Raw genomic sequence first — 5,000 nt, 5'->3', positions numbered from 1 at the left:
AGCCATTAAGGAATGACCGCTGATAAAACTCAAGCCGAATCACGGAAGAAGCTTGTGTCCGGGAAATCCGGAAAATCCGTCTTTTCCGTGCATGCCAAAAAAGTGATTGCACTGAAATCAATAGAATTAAGAATTCACTGCTGATAAAACTCAAGTCGAACCAGGGAAGAGCCTTCTCACCGGGAAATCCGGAAAATCCGCCTTTTCCGTGCATGCCGAAAAGTTAGTCACACCACAGGTAAACAATTTTGGTGATTACGGAAAATACGGATTTTACGGATTTCCCGGAGATATGAATATTTAATGATTAAACTTGCAGTAACGACTGACTGCTGTCTGTGACAAACTTTTACTTGACCACGGAAAATACGGATTTCACGGATTTCCCGGAGATATGAATATTTAATGATTAAACTTGCAGTAACGACTGACTGCTGTCTGTGGCAAACTTTTACTTGACCACGGAAAATACGGATTTCACGGATTTCCCGGAGATATGAATATTTAATGTTATTCCATGTTAATATATTCTAATATAATATATTACTTCTCTTTTTTTCTGTAAGTATATATATATATTTATTTATTTATATAGATACTTACAGAAAAAAAGAAGTAATATATTATATTAGAATATATTAAATATTCATATCTCCGGGAAATCCGTGAAATCCGTATTTTCCGTGGTCAAGTAAAAGTTTGTCACAGACAGCAGTCAGTCGTTACTGCAAGTTTAATCATTAAATATTCATATCTCCGGGAAATCCGTGAAATCCGTATTTTCCGTGGTCAAGTAAAAGTTTGTCACAGACAGCAGTCAGTCGTTACTGCAAGTTTAATCATTAAATATTCATATCTCCGGGAAATCCGTGAAATCCGTATTTTCCGTGGTCAAGTAAAAGTTTGTCACAGACAGCAGTCAGTCGTTACTGCAAGTTTAATCATTAAATATTCATATCTCCGGGAAATCCGTAAAATCCGTATTTTCCGTAATCACCAAAATTGTTTACCTGTGGTGTGAATAACTTTTTGGCATGCACGGAAAAGACGGATTTTCCGGATTTCCCGGTGAGAATGCTCTTCTCTGGTTCAGCTTGAGTTCTGTCAACGGTGTTTCCTTAATAACATTGATTTCAGTCCAATAACTTTTTGGCATGCACGGAAAAGGCGGATTTTCCGGATTTCCCGGGCACAAGGCTCTTCCCTGGTTCGGCTTGAGTTTTATCAGCGGTCATTCCTTAATGCCTTTGATTTCATTCCTTATTATTATGATTATTATGATTATTATTATTATTATTATTATTATTATTATTATTATTATTTTTATTATTTGATTTCATTCTAAGAACTTTTCGGCATGCACGGAAAAGGCGGAGTTTCCGGATTTCCCGGACACAAGGCTCTTCCCTGGTTCGGCTTGAGCTTTATCAGCGGTCATTCCTTAATGCCTTTGATTTCATTCATTATTATTATTATTATTATTATTATTATTATTATTATTCGATTCCATTCTAAGAACTTTTCGGCATGCCCGGAAAACGCAGATTTTTCGGATTTCCCGGACACAAGGCTTTTCCCTGGCTCGGCTTGAGTATTATCAGCGGTCATTCCTTAATGCCTTTGATTTCATTCATTATTATTATTATTATTATTATTATTATTATTATTATTATTATTATTATTCGATTCCATTCTAAGAACTTTTCGGCATGCCCGGAAAACGCAGATTTTTCGGATTTCCCGGACACAAGGCTTTTCCCTTGTTCGGCTTGAGTATTATCAGCGATCATTCCTTAATGCCTTTGATTTCATTATTATTATTATTATTATTATTATTATTATTATTATTATTATTATTATTATTTTTTGATTTCATTCTAAGAACTTTTCGGCAGGCACGGAAAACACGGATTTTCCGGATTTCCCGGACACAAGTTTCTTTCCTGGTTCGGCTTGAGTTTTATCAGCAGTCAAGCCTTCATGTTACGATTTTAGTCAAACAGCTTTCGGCGTGCACAGAAAACGCGGATTTTCCAGATCTCCCGGACACGTGGTGCTTCACTGGTTTAGCTTAATTTTTGGGCTCATCCTCGGTGTAAAAATCTGTGAAACTCACAGATGACGTAGCACAAAGGAAAACAAAAGAGCAAAAAAACATCAAACAATAACCTAACCCTACCACGAGCTAACAAAACAAAGAAAGAGTTTCACAGGTTTTTACACCGAGGTAATGAAACCCAATTTTTGCAGCAAAGAAGCAGAAATACACAAGATTTTATTCAACCAAATTTTCAACATACGCAGAAAAGGACGGTTTTTGCGGACACAGTTACTTGTTAGTGGCTTGTTAGGACGAATAGTGTAACTCATTTTAATTGATGACAGAAATTTTGCTCTTTTGCATCGATGTCGTCTTCGTTGCCAGAGATCTGATAACTTTTCAATATCCAGTAACACGTTGCTAAGATTACAAACATGTGTCACTCAGCCTGATCTCAGTGACGTGAACAAAGGAGGAAGGATTGCCATAAGCAACATCCTAAATGCATTCCTGTTAAAATTTAGTCCTAAATCACTGCACAAAATGTGTCAGGTTTCCCGGTTGTTTCTGTGAATTATTGTCAACAAAGAGAGCTATTACCCGTTTACGATAACAGCCTTGATTGCATTGTTTGTGCTTTGGATTTCCTTGATTAGATGGCGAGTTTATCTCGGAAAAGTGTTAAATCGCAAAAACCATGCTGGGTCAACAGGAGTGGCTCGACTGAGTAAACAAGCCAAGCGATCGTATCGATGTTGTGTTTCATTGACTTGATCTGTTATTTCTTTGGGTTTCCTGTGGGAAACACCATCATTGTGCGGGATTGGTAGTCAAACGTACTTAAGGTACAAAAATAGAAACGCCCCTTTTCACACCCATTCGACAGTTACATGATGTGTGACACCTATTTGACGACAAGTTGCAAGTGAACACATGACAAAGAAATAGTAAACTCTCGTGCATCGTTGATCATTATTATCACGGGCAGCGCTTTCAAATTTATGTGTCAACATTTCACTGCTTTGATCCACTATATGAGAGACGCAATCATTTTACAACATCTGAGCTACAGGAGAAAATGCAGCGCACAAGACAACCGTGCCGACAGCTAAATAGTGAAGGGATAAAGAGCGCTGCACTGTGTTATCTCTTACCAGTTATCAGCGGAAGGTGCAGCATCATAAGCGCAAAATGTATTTTTAAAGCAAAAGATAAAGATTTGGGCAGGGCGTGGACTTCTATTTGCAGCAAACGTGATTCATGCGACAATGCTATTTCAGGTCAGTATTTATTGGAATACCTTTGTTTCCGAGGAAATTTGGAAAACATTTTAAGTATCAAAAATGAAATTGAACGCATTTGACTGTGCTGTGTTTCAGGTATCCACAACGCAGCGTTTTTCTTTAGCGCCATTTCGAGCCAAGAGAAGAAACACTGTTGCATCAACGAAGAAACAGACGATGAGAGTAGTTCTTGCGATGACATTCCAAGTTCCATGACGCAACAGTGGCTCGAAGGGAACTTGACGAGTATAAACAAATCACTGTGCCCCGCAATCTCATACTGGGTCGCGTTGACTACAATAAATGGCGCCCCTGCCAGCCCAATTTCGGTTCACAAGGCCCTGCTAAATTGCGGACTGGATGTCACAGCAACCCAGGTAACGAATGTCGTATCTTTCTTTGAGAGCTCTCCTTGAGATGTGTCTAGCAATCCAATGTAAAGCGAGATAAAAAGAAAAGGAACAAGCACAATCACAGTGCTGCAGGTAGCAAAACAAATCGTGAAAATGTTCTGAGACATTGTCCCATTTAATTTGTATTCGACAGGTGCAGTTCCAGGATGGAAAGGAATCTCCAGCCACGGCAGAACTTTACAAAGTGTTCAAAGATCATAAAAATCCTTTCATGCGAGACCTTGTGAGATCATCTTACAAACACTCCTACAGAGACGAGGCCAGGAAGCTGATCGGTGAGGATTGCTTATGCACCCAGGAGTTAGACGATTGTGGCAGTGAAAACGTCGTGCGAGTGACCCTGGTTAATCAGAAGTTTCACGCGTTCTTGCTGAAAGCAATCGAACGTCTGACCGCGGCAAAGCTACAACTGGACAAATTTGGCTTCGAGTCCAACACGGCGACGTCGCAGGCGTCCACCAGCCAGCCACCGTGCGACGACGAAAAGATGCTGTCAAATAAACTCGCAATCCTGGTTAACGATATAGCAATCGCCATGGGAAAACTTGGCTATGCTACCTACAGAGGAAAAATCTACAAGAAAGATCCCAGATCCACGTTCACGTTTTCATACAAGTGCGAGACAAGGGCTTTCGTAAACACCTTGGCCACCAATGAGCAGTTTAAGTCGCGGATGCTTCCGCAGATGAAGAAAATCATTGACCTGTTGTCGGATCCTTATTGTGAGCTGTTTCGACCACTAACCGTGGATTACGATCTCATCGAAGTGAACAACGGCGCTTGCTGGTCATTGAAAGGAAGGAATTTCGTCGAGGACGCCATCGAAGAACACCAAATAGGCAAGGTATCACCCAGAGCGTTTTGCCCGTACGAGCCAAACCAAATTCCCGACGCAAAATACTTTCGCCAGATTTTGGAAAACAGTCTCACTCCTGACGACGTATGTGGCTTCTGCGAAGAGTTTGTCAAACTCCTAAACTACAATAAGAAAAAACACAAGGACAAGGTGTTGTGTCTAGTCGGAGACGCTAACAGCGGCAAAACAAGCCTGTTTTTCCCGATCCTCAGCCTCGTACATCACGGAAACGTAGCCACGGTTACCAAACAGCGTGCCTTTAATAAATCGATGATTACGCCATTCACCGAGGTCATATTCTTGGACGAGGCTACGGAATCAACCCTAGATATCGACGACTGGAAAACGTTGACACAGGGTGGTTATTCCGCACACGACGTGAAGTATCAGAGGGCAAAATCTTTCAT

Source organism: Montipora foliosa, chromosome 3, assembly GCF_036669935.1.
Source record: "Montipora foliosa isolate CH-2021 chromosome 3, ASM3666993v2, whole genome shotgun sequence".
NCBI lineage: Eukaryota > Metazoa > Cnidaria > Anthozoa > Scleractinia > Acroporidae > Montipora > Montipora foliosa.
This window is presented reverse-complemented; position numbering follows the sequence as displayed.